Source organism: Triturus cristatus, chromosome 3_1 (genome assembly GCF_964204655.1).
Source record: "Triturus cristatus chromosome 3_1, aTriCri1.1, whole genome shotgun sequence".
Lineage (NCBI taxonomy): Eukaryota > Metazoa > Chordata > Amphibia > Caudata > Salamandridae > Triturus > Triturus cristatus.
The window spans coordinates 422,968,312-422,981,286 of record NC_140583.1 but is presented as its reverse complement, the minus strand read 5'-3'; positions in this window follow the sequence as shown (position 1 = coordinate 422,981,286).

Sequence of the window (12,975 nt, the reverse complement as noted above, 5' to 3'; positions counted from 1 at the left end):
TCTCCTTCCTTTCTTCCAAAATGAATGGTTTTATTCTTACACCTTACCGACCATAACCCCTTGCGTGTTCAGTAATTATAATGCATGCACTGATTAATTGACAATTTGAATTGATTTTGCAAGGATGAAAGACCAAGTCATGCCTATTTGTCTTCCCTAACCTCAATATTAGTAGATTAGTTTTGTGGAGCTGGTGAGGTGTTGGTGACCAATCTTGGATGAATATGTGACGTTACAAAGTAATCAGAATGATGGCGGAACGTTACATCGCAGTTTTTACAACGACTTGCGCTGGACTTAGAAATAGGATGATTTACCATTCCAACACCAGACTGAGTACAGTAGGGAAGGTGTTGAAATTGTAAATCATACTATTCCTAAGGTTAGAGCGCCATCCAGCGCAAGTCGTTGTAACGACTTGCCTTGTATTACCCGCGATGTAAAGGCATTGCGATGCAATTCCCGCTTGGTAATGGATGTTTCCCATCTTGGATGGATGAAAGACCAAGTCAGTGCTGTCTGTCATTTTTTTTTCCATCACAGGTTGTTGTATGGTCACTGGGATTGTATTCGTTTGTCATGCACCCAATTGTTAGCTTTATACACTGTCATCAGTATTATCATATTGTATAATTTCATGCTTGTGTTTCATTTAGTGAATATTTTGCTCCAATTACATTTAAATCAAAGTACATATCCAATGAGTGCAGCAAACTTTCCATGATATCTTTAATGGACACTTTGGACAATAGTTTGCATTCAAGACACATCAGTACTAGGGGATTAAGCATTCTGAAAATTTTTTTAGAATTTAATTCCATAACCCCCTTTTAAAATCAGGCCCCTTTCAATAAATATCTCTTGGCCTGATATTTAGCTTATCAAGTTTAATTAGTGTGTATCATTTTCCACATAATTGCCATCACATACATCCACTCAAAAACACATAATTAAAAACTTATAAATTACAATGCCAATAGCTCTAACTCTAAAAAAAAGAAATGTGAGACCTATTGCATTGCAAATGCTTGTTTGTACTGTAGCAGGTTGTGGGGTTTATTAGAAAATAGAGTGGGAAGTAAATTAATTAAAAATTATGAATACATTTTTAAAATTAAAATTAATGATTTAATTGATAATTATCTATCTTAAATTGTATAAATAATATTTTTTGCTTTTAAGCTTTAGTTGTGGGTTTTGTAGGTGTATAGATTGGGAAGTAAATGAATTATAATTATTTTAATTACTATTAATTATTTAAATGATAATTATATATGTGCATAGTCTAATAAATGTTTTTTTTTAAGTTTGCAGTGTGGTTTCTGTGTTTTGTAGGGGTATAGGGTGGGAAGTTAATTTATTATAATTTATTAATAATTACGTTTTTTATTATTTATAATTATTTAGTTGATTCATATGTATGTTAATTGATAAATAATATAATTATTTAAAAGTTATTTATTATTATCAATAATGATTTAGTTGATATATAGTTATGCAAATTGTGTAATATTTTTTTGGGGGGGTGTTTTGTGGTTTTAGTATGGATAAAAGATGTGTAGGAAATTATAATAATGAATAAATATTGTTAATTTTTAATAATTGTTTAAATGATAATTAATTATGTAAAAATGTATTTAAAATATTGTGTTGGTTATTTGTGTGTATGTATATTGTATTTGTAGTGGTAAAGTGTGGGAAGTTAATTGAATATAATTAATTTGGTATTAGTTAATAAGTAATAATAATTGTTTCATTGATTTCTAAATTATGTAAATTCTTTAATTAATGTTTCTTAATTTTATATATTAGGTGTGGGTTGTTTGTTTTGACATATAAAGGGTGGAAGAAAAATTAAATGTAATTGTTTTATTAATAGTTAATTAATATTCATATTTTAATACATATATTAAATTATGAAAATATTATACATTTAAATATTAATTTTAGATATGTGGTGTGTAGCCTGTAGGGGTATAGGGTAGAAAGTTATGTAAGTAATCATAAAATTAAAAAATAACCTTTTTCTTATTGGTATATATTGTTTTATGTGTTAATTGTGTTAATTGTGTTTTTCTTTTAAATTGTAAATAATATTGTATTGTTTTATATTAATTTGACAATTGCTTTTGGTATTTTGATATATTCATATATGTACTAATTTATAATATACATTAAACATTGTAATACATGTGTAGTTTATCAATTAAAAAAAAAGATTTTTTATATTTAAATATTTGTTGTTGTTATTTACTTTAGTTTTGAACTCGTTTATTTTACTTATAGATAAATAGTCTGTTTCTAATGCTGCATGGAGTACAGCGGCAGTCGTGAATTTTACCCCTCCGCAATCCATAACTTTCCCTACTGTTGCACTGACTGGAGTGGGAATAGTACATTTTACCCATCCAAAATCCAACACGTTGTCTACAGTTACATTGACTGGAGTTGGAATAGTACATTTTAACCCTCCTCAATCCAACACTTTCCCTATTGTTTTACTGACTGGATTGGGAATTATAAATTTTAGCCCCCTGCAATCCAACACTTTCATTGGAGTGGGAATAGTACATTTTACCCCTCCGCAATCCAACACTTGCCCTACTGTTGTACTGACTGGAGTGGAGCTTGTAAATTTAACAACATATAAGTTTGACACTTAGGGCCGGATGTCGATGTCAGGTGGAATTCCTTCCTCCCGACAATGTTATGTTACGACTATTTATTGTGCGCACAGATACTCCAGCCAAGGAGCGTCCTGGCGCAGAGACAAGGTAGCACGTAACACAACCACAGGCTAAAAACAGATACTAAAAGACAGCTAAAACAAGAAGGTTTTTATAGCCCTCCGAAAGGTCAGAAGGTCCTCCAGCACGCGGATTTCAACAGGCAAGGAGTTCCATGCTGACGCAGCCATTACCCTAAACGAGCGGCCTCCCATGCGGCTAAGCCTAAATCTGGGAACCACCGCGAGGGCCAGACCCTGAGAGCGAAGGCTACGGGCAGGGACATAGAAAGACAGACAACTCGACAGGATTTCCAGGCCTGTACCACGCAAGATTTTAAAAGCAAGGCACAATACCTTGAAGAGGATGCGCTTCCTAACCGGAAGCCAGTGTAGGGAGCGAAGGACACCTGTAACTGAGCAGAATCTGGGCAAGCCAACGATCGCCCTCGCCGCAGCATTCTGAACCCGTTGTAAGCGGGTTAGTTCAGCCTGGTTAGCCCCGGCCAGGAGAGAGCTGGCGTAATCCAGGCGGGAGATGATGGTAGCCTGGATCACCAGCTGCCTGGTCGGGGCGTCAAAGAACTTGAGAACAGGTCTCAAGCCCCTGAGGAGACCAAAACAACAGGCCGCGGTTCTTTTAGTATGGCCTACAAAGGAGAGGCCCGCATCCAGCCATACCCCCAGATTTTTCACTTCCGATACCGGGATCGGAGTAGGTCCCAACTCTGACACCTGGTTGGCGGTCCCGACAAGCCTCATTAGGATGCGACCGAACACTGTTCAGTAGCATTCCTACATTTCAAAAATGGCCGCAATGCATGCTCCCATAGTGAAACAGTGTTGGAGGGAGGCCCACCGGGGAGTCAGGGGGACCACTCCGGGGCACCTTCCTACCGCAAAGTTATAGCCGAGCGTCGCTGAGAAGCCTCCTAGGAGAGGTCTTTCTCCTATGATCGTACTAGGCCCAGTAACACCACCACACAGGACTCCGTATCAGTTGCTTATCTAGGTACTTTATCAATAGTAGCACACTCGAAATATTTACAGGGGGATCGAGAGATCCAGGAAGAGTCTCAATGTCTTTGTAGGGATAGGGTAGCGGGACAGTCTTAGTACCAGCCTGGTACGGGGAAGCTCTACGCCAGACCTTGCGTTAGGCCGAAGGTGGCTCCGGGGACCGGAGCGGCAGGTGCTGGTCTCAAAGCAGCTCGGACGTGGAGAGCCGCGACAGTGTCTGCAGGGCTCGGGTGGTAGTTCCGCTTGGGTCGAGCCGCGACACAGTCAGCAGGGCTCGGGTGGTAGTTCCGCTTGGGTCGAGCCGCGACACAGTCAGCAGGGCTCCGGTGGTAGGTCCGCTTCGGTCGAGCCGCGACGAGGTCAGCTGGGCTCTGATGGCAAGTTCAACAAGGTCGGGCCGCGACAGCGTCAGCAGGGCCCCAAGGGTTCGTGAAGGTCTTTAAGCACGGTGGAGCCGCGACGTAGTCAGCAGGGCTCAGAGCGTGGTTCCAGGATGAGTCTTTCTCCGTAGGGTCAGCCGTGATCCGATCAGCAGGGCTCTTGACTCCAGGATACAACTGCTGTCCTGTTGCCGGGTCGCCCCAGATATAGGTCTGGAGCCCTTTGATGTCCGGACCCTTGCGCCCGGGGGGCGGAGAGGCCGGGTCGGGAGCGGCCATATGCTCAGCAGGAGAGGCGCCAGGCCCAGGAGAACTGTGGGGCGATCGCACCTAGGTGCGGGAGGACGGTTGGGGGTCCCATCGATACTGCCCTCCGCCGGGAGTGGGGAAGTGTTGACGTGGTACACCCTGGCCAGTTGTTGGCGCCTTGATGTCGGGGCTTGCTGGGGCCGAGGCCGGGTTGAGCGGGGTCACGTAGGCTGGTGCGCAGAGTCACGTACAATCCAAAATGGAGGAGCCCCGAGGTGCAGGGGACCTCGTGCGGCTTGGCGAGGGGGAACAGGACCACGCCACGAGGCCGGCTCCAACAAGCGTCCCCCCCAGCTGAAGGCAGGGAGAGTCACCCATCTCCTTGGGGGTTCTCCTCGCCGAGGCGGAAGAATCTGGATAGGCCGTCGGCATTGGCGTGGTCGTTGCCGGGCCGGTGCTCTACGGTGAAGTCCATCCCTTGCAGCGAGATGGACCATCGCAACAATTTGGGGTTCTCACCCCGCATCTGCATTAGCCACCGCAGGGGCCGGTGGTCAGTCTGGACTCGGAAGTGGGTGCCGAAAAGGTAGGGCCGGAGCTTTTTGAGAGCCCATACCAAGGCGAAGGCCTCCCGCTCGATGGTGCTCCACCTCTGTTCTCGGGGCAGCAGTCGGCGGCTGATGAAGGCCACAGGTCTGTCGAGGCCCTCGGTGTCCATCTGGGAGAGGACCGCCCCAACCCCGTACTCCGAGGCATCTGTCTGAACCACGAATTCCTTGCCGTAGTCAGGGGCCTGTAGTACAGGGGCAGCGCACATTGCCGCCTTGAGTGTTTCAAAAGCGGTCTGACAGCGGGGTGTCCAGTGCACCGTCTTGGGCTGCTTTTTGGCAGTGAGCTCCGTGTGGGGGCTCACAATACTGCCATAGTCTCTGATAAATCGCCGGTAGTAGCCTGTGAGGCCTAAGAAGGCCCGGACAGATGTTTGGGTGGCGGGGGGCTCCCACGCCTGGATGGCATCGACCTTCAACTGGAGGGGCGCCACCTGGCCACTCCCCACCTGATCGCCCAGATAGGTCACTGATCCTTGACCGATCTTGCACTTGCTGGCCTTAATCGTGAGCCCGGCCCTTTGGAGAGTGGCCAGGACTTCTCTGAGGTGTCCTAGGTGCGCGGCCCAGTGGTTGCTGAAGAATGCAACGTCGTCTAAGTAGGCCGCGCTGAAGGCTTCTAGTCCGGCCAGGACCTTGTTCACCAGTCTCTGGAAGGTCGCTGGGGCGTTCTTCATACCGAAGGGCATCACCCGAAAGTGGTAGTGCCCATCGGGGGTGGAGAAGGCGGATCGTTCCTGGGCGCCGGGGGTGAGCCTGATCTGCCAGTACCCAGCGGTGAGATCAAAAGTGCTTAGGTAGCGGGCGGCCCCTAAGCGGTTGATCAGCTCGTCTGCCCGTGGCAGGGGGTGGGCATCAGTCTTGGTGACTGCGTTTAGGCCCCTGTAGTCCACACAAAATCTGAGTTCCGGGGGGGTGCCGGGGGCGGTGGCCTTCGGCACCAAGACCACAGGGCTGGCCCACGGGCTGTCGGATGGCTCGATGACTCCGAGGGCGAGCATCTTGGAGACCTACGTTTGTATGCAGGCTCGGACCCGGTCGGGCACTCTGTAGGCGCGGTGTCGCACAGGGGGGCTGTCCCCGGTATCCACGTCGTGGACGCACCAGGGGGTCACCCCGGGCATGAGAGAGAAGAGGGCAGCGAAGGGTTGCAGCAGCTGCCGGCAGTCATGGCGCTGTTCTGGGGTCAGGGTGGTGGAGAGTTTGACGCCCTCCAGGGAGCCGTCTTGGTCCGAGGACCCCAGGGGGTTGGGTAGGGGCTCGGAGTCGCTTTCGCCCCCATCGTCGGTAGCCAGCAGCAGGCTTAGTTCAGTTCGGGCAAAGTGGAGCTTGAGCCGGTTGGCGTGTAGGACCCGGAGGGGGTTCCTTGGGGACTCCATGTCGACCAAGTAGGTGACGGGGCTCTTCTTCTCAACCACCTTGAAGGGCCCGGTCCATCTGTCCTGAAGTGCGCAGGGGTCCACGGGCGACATGACCCAGACTTGCTGGCCCGGCTCGAACTCGATGGTCGAGGCATTTTCGTCATACCAGCGTTTCATGTCTTCTTGGCTGGCTTCGAGGTTGGCTTCCGCCAGGGCCCGGAACTTCCGAGTCTGGTTCCGCAAGGTCAAGAGGTACCTGTAGACGTCGGGGGGGCATCTTGGACGCTCGCCTCCCAGCCCTCTTTGACCAGGCTGAGGGGCCCTCGGACGGGGTGCCCATACAACAGTTCGAAGGGGCTGAAGCCCAGGGATTTCTGTGGAACCTCTCGATAGGCGAACAGGAGGCATGGCAGCAGGACGTCCCATCTCCTCCTCAGGGGCTCTTCCAGGCCCTTGATCATTCCTTTCAAGGTTCTGTTGAACCGCTCGACCAGTGCGTTCCCCTGGGGGTGGTAAGGGGTGGTGAACTTGTAGGTGACCCCACATTGTTGCCAGAGGGATCTCATGTATTTCGAGATGAAGTTCGTACCCCTGTCGCTCACCACTTCTCGGGGGAACCCCACCCTGGAGAAGATGCCCATCAGGGCCCGGCCCACCACTGGAGCTGTCACAGTTCGGAGGGGGATGGCCTCTGGGTATCGGGTGGCGTGGTCGACCAGTACCAGGATGAAGCGGTGGCCCAGGGCGGTTCGGGGGTCGAGGGGCCCCACGATGTCGATCCCTACCCGTTCGAACGGGGTGTGGACGGCTGGAAATGGTTGGAGGGGGGCCTTGACTCGACCCCCAGTCTTCCCGCTGGCTTGGCAGGTCTGGCAGGACCGGCAGGGGTGGTCCACGTCTCTCCGCATTCGGGGCCAATAAAAATGGGTCACCAAGCGGCTGTAGGTCTTGTCTCGCCCAAGGTGTCCGGCGAGGGGCACGTCATGCGCCAGGTTCAGGAGGAACTCTCGGAATCGGAGGGGAACCACCAACACACGGCCGGCTCCTAGTTCGGCGACTTTCTGTTCGCTATATAACAAGTCATTGTCCCAATAGATCCAGTGGGTTCCCGTGGGGTCCCCGTGGCCTGGGCGGCCGCTTGCTGTCGGGCCCCCTCGAGGGACGGGCAGGCCTTCTGTTCTTGTTGGAACTGTTCGCGGGTGGGGCCCCCGTCGTGGCGCCACTGGGCCAGCTCGGGGATCTCGCTGAGGGAGGCGGCCTCGTCGGGGGAAAGTTCGGATGGCCCAGCCTCATCGTCAGGCTCCTCCGTGCCGGAGGAGGGTGGCAGTTCTGGACCCGCCGGCTCGACGGGGGCCGCTGCAGCGGCTGGTTGGGCGGTCATGGTTCGTCGGTTCACGGGGCAGGCCGGGTCGCTCGCATAGTGGCCTGTCTGTTGGCAGCCGAAGCAGGTCACTGTTGGTCGGGGTCCAGGCCTGGCGATGGGGGTCCCCCTACGGACCAGGGTCGGGGACGTGTGGTTGGCGGCTTGGCCTCGTGGCGGGCTTCGGGGCGGCCCGGCCGGGAATTCTCGACTGCGGTGGGACCCTCTGTTGTAAATTAGAACAGCAATGTGATTAAGCATTTACTGACGACATTAATGCTTTCCCTTTAGATCATGTTTTCTCCGTTATGTTGACCGAAGTTTGGACTCCATTTTGTATTGTCATGCTGCCACGTGTTCGCCACGAGGAGAGTCCGACCTTTGTGTTAGTTGCTCTTGTAATCTGCCTAGTAACAGTTTATAAATAGCTCTCTCTTGTCCATTTGGCGCATGCCCAGACTTGACCACATCTGTTATAATTAGCTTTGCTTGACCATGTGTTTCGCGGGCTCAAGAAGTGTGTTGGCTCCGCCTATGTATTGATTCAGTATCGAGAATGACCATAAATGGTAATGTTCTTCGGCCTCATGTTGTATCCACCCACTTATGAGCCCCTCTGGTGTGTATAAAAGGGGACTGTGTACGCAAGTTCTTTGTGCTACTCTATGCAATACTTAAGGGTATTGTGTAGATTGTAGGACCACCCTTAAGGGTTAATAAACCTTGTTTTTGTACTTTGCAGTTTCCGTGCCAACTTCCTTATAGAATCCGTTACAGGAGAGCGAACCCTTGTGCCTTGCGGGCCTAGCTGGGGCCTGTACACATCAATTGGCGCCCGTCACGTGGGGCTCATCGGCGACTCGGATGCTCGAAGGACTGGTCGCGACGAAGGTGAGGAGTTTGGCCGGGGACGTGATCACTGCCAGCGGCGTTTTAGCCCTGGCATCCCGAGGTTTTTCTTCCTTCCCTTCCGAGCTGACCGTCTGGGTGGCGCCGGTCATCGACTGAGACCTCTTCTGTCGGTCCTGCCGTGAGAGCCGTTTGGGCGATTGTGGAGCTTGGCAGTTGGAATCTGGACTCTTGATTGGTAAGAACCGTTGTACGGTACTTGCTCCGAGTTTTTGAAGCCTGGGTTGGCTATTTGAGTTTGATTGATGATGACTAGTCATATTTTGGATTTGTCTTTGTGAATATATATGCGTTGCAACACATATAGGCAGGTAATGTGGAGAGATTTCTCCGGAGCTGTGTAACTTTGAACGGCGCAACGATTAAGTGCCATTTTTTATAATATTGCATATTTTGCATTATTTCTGAGCATGCCTGCTTTTAGCGCACTCCGTAAGTGGTGCTGCTGCTTTGGACACCGGTTGAACCTCGAGGAATCTGCTCCGGCTCCCCCAGAGGGGACGCCAAATAGGGATATGTATGTGAAGCATGGTCTTTCTTCCATAATGTACAGCACAGTATGGAGGAAATACACGAAGAAGGATCCTGAGTTGCGATGGCCTTTGTATGGATCGTTTGATATACGTAAGATTGAGTATGTGGAACAGTGTATGTGTAAGCGACGTGCTCGTCAGGATATGTTTGAGTGTGTGCGATTATGGGTGAAGGAAGTGCGTGAGCGAGAGAAGCGTGAGAAAGCGCTGTATGATAAAGACCAACGAAAGAATGATCATGTGCGAGCACAGGAAGCGAAGCGTCGGGAGGACAAAGAGCAGGCGGACAGACAAGAGAAAGAGCGTAGGCTCCAAGTTTCGGGTCAATATGTTGTTCGCCAGCCACTTTATCCTGTCCTTAATAATCCTGATGATGATTTTTATTTGCTAGATCGCTCTCCGCCCCCTTATGTTGGTGCATCTGCTCCGCGGCCGCAAGATTCTGGCCCGGCCTCGGGTAAGGTAGACACACGGTCCATGTTATCGGCCGAGCATATGGCTGAGCTTCGGAAACTTTCCCTCCGTGCACTTAAGGGCAAGATGTCTAAGGAGGAGTTGTTCCATACTTGGGGGTCGTGGCAAGATAGAGAGAGGGTGTATTTTCTGTCTCATTTCGCGGATGAAGTAATTACTGCTTTCCGAAAATATTCTAGTGTCCTTGAGCCTGACGAAGTGTCTTCGGATGCCGGAGCATTACGTAATGGTGTTTTTTCTCCCCCTAAGGCTCCTGAGGCGGCTCGGCGGTTGTTTGCTTTGCGGGACGAGGTGCTGGCCCTTAGAGAGAAAGCACGCCAACAAACGGAGGAGGAGAAGCAGTCGGATTCGTTTGCAGCAGGGGGCCACTCATCCACCTCCCAGTCAGATAAGGATGACGTAGTGCATGCTAAACCAATGCGAGAGGCAGCGCCTTTGTATGTTCCTCCTAAAGGAGCAGGGACTAGCTCGGACATTACCTCCGCCGATGCTAAGGGATATTTCGTGTATAATTGGGTTTACACTCCGTGGCATAGGGCTGATGTTATGGCATTGAAGAATGCGCTGCCCGACCCTCGCAAGAATCCAGCGGCCTTCTATGAAGAAGTTGAGGGGGCCTTGAATTCTTGCGTTATGACTTTAGCAGACATAGACCTGTTCTTTGGCCTTATTCTACCACCGGATATGTGGCGATCTGTACGAAAGGTAGATGATATAGTTGCCTTTAAGGCCCGGTGGTCTGAGCTTGAGGATGAAGACAGGGAGAGGAAGCCCGCGCAGAAACCGCCGCAGAGTATTTTAGATCTCCCTGCTGCTATTGTGACTAAGCTGAAGACGATTATCCCCCCTAAAAAGATTGACTGGAATATGTTAGCCGCATGTAAACAGAAAGTTGACGAGTCAGTTGCAGATTTCTTCACGCGCTTTGAGGAAACGTTTCATGATTTTAGTGGCCAGTCGCTTACTGACGACACTGGCCGCCACCTTTTCGCGGACAAATATGTAGCTAATCTGCTACCGACAGTTGCGGCCCGTTTAAAAGCGAGCGAGAGTTCCTGGTCCTCCGCGACGCCGACGGCCCTTCTGACTATCGCTCAGTATTATGAGCGTCAGGAGCATGAGGCGAAGGGCCAGGAGGAAAAGAAATCGAAAGATCTCAAGACTAAGGTAATGTTGGCACAGGTATATGGCCCGCCCCGACGGGGTAATAATAGAGGAAGGGGAGGATCTTATGGTCCCCCTTCGGGCCGATCTGATTTGAATAGGAACCAGTGTGCGTATTGTAAGCAATTGGGCCATTGGGCCAGGGATTGCCCAGTGTTGCGTGCCTCGCGACAGGGGCATACTCCGGGTGGCCCGAGAGGTAGAGGGGGTTCCTCGAACTTTAGAGGGAATTCTACCGATCATGTTCGTTTCGATACTGCTGGGCAGCACCGAGATAGCTCAAATGTTTTCGATCGCCAGCACCAGTATCACGTATCGGAGATTGATCGGTCGGGATATCATGATTCGCAGCATGCATAGGAATGCGTTGGATGGGGGTCTGAATCAGTTGAGGTGCCGGTCGATCAGACGGGTCCTTATGTATCGGCTGAGGTTTTAGGTTCTACTGATCAGTTCCTAGTGGATACAGGAGCGACACGTAGTGCATTGTCTAGGTACTTGGTTCCGGGGGCTCCCCCATCCGGCTCAGTGGTTACATCGGTAGGGTTTGACGGTACACTCTCCCGAAGCCCTCTTTCACAGCCCCTTATATTTAAGGTTGATTCTTTTTCTGCGCCCTGTCCGTTTCTGCTTGCTCCGTATACACCGGATAACATTATGGGCCTTGATATGTTAAAGCACTTTAGGGCTACGATCCGCTGCTCCCCTGAGGGTGTGAGGGTGATCTTAAATGACAACTACCCCCGGTCAGAGCGGATGTGTACGATATCAGAGGATGCGTTGCTGGCCACCCTCCCTCGAGCTTTATGGGCGACTTCGGACACAGATGTGGGACAAATGGTGATTCCTCCGGTCCACATTAGTGTCCAGGAGGGGGCGGTGTTGCCGCGCCTCCCGCAGTATCGTATTTCCCAGGAGGGCGAGGAGGCTCTCATACAGATTGTGCAAGATTTGATCGCAGTGGGAGTAGTGGAAGAAGTTCCCTATAATATCTGTAACAGTGTAACAGTCCGATTCTCCCTATTCTGAAAAAGGACACGGATGCAAAGGTCTATCGGTTCATAATTGATTTGAGGGAGGTAAACAAGATCGTGATACCTCAGTACCCGGTGGTTTCCGATATCACGACGTTGCTTACCTTGGTCCCGCCTACGGCGACCATGTTCTCAGTGATTGATTTGAAAAATGCCTTCTTTTCTATTCCCATTCACCCCGATAGCCGATTTCTTTTTGGGTTCACATTAAACAATAGATCTTATCGTTTTTGTAGAATTCCCCAGGGCTACACAGAAAGCCCTAGTATTTACAGTCAGGCTTTGAAACGACAGTTGGATTCCTTTGTTTTACTCGAGGGGGTCGCCCTCATTCAATATGTCGATGACATCTTGTTGGCGGCTGACACCCTGGAGCTGTGTGAGAAAAGCACGCTATCCTTACTTTCCTTTTTAGCCTCCCACAATCATAAGGTATCTCGGAAGAAATTGCAATTCTGTAGACCAAAGGTGACTTATTTGGGTCACCTTTTGTCTAAGGAGGGACGTGCACTCACACCGGATCGTATCCAAGTAATTTTGGATACACCGAGACCATCCACACAGAAGGATGTCCGTGCATTTTTGGGCCTCGTTTCTTTTTGTAGACAGTGGATATTGGGGTTTTCACACATAGCTAAGCCATTGTTAACCCTTTTGACAAAGGATACACCTATCCCAATCCCTTGGTCAGATGAGTGTGATGCTGCTTTTCGGCAACTGCGACAGGCCCTTTGTTCGGCACCAGTGTTAGGGACCCCTGATTATGCAAAACCCTTTTCGTTGTATGTGCATGAGAAAGATGGATGTGCATTGTCAGTTTTAGTGCAGATGCAACTGTGGGTGGATGGATCCTGTCTGAAGCTACCAGATGGTACGACTTCAGCAGCGTATGCAATTACCACATTACAAACAATAGTGGAGACAGCACGCATACCGCAGAAATCAGCTCAAGCAGCGGAACTGATAGCATTAACACGAGCATGTGAGCTCAGTACAGGATTATGTGTGAATGTTTACACAGATAGCCGCTATGCCTTCGGAGTAGCGCACGACTTCGGCCTACTCTGGAAGGAGAGAGGGTTTCTAACGTCACATGGGGCGCAGATAATGCATGGAGAGTTAGTTCACAATCTTTTAACCGCATTGACATACCCAAAG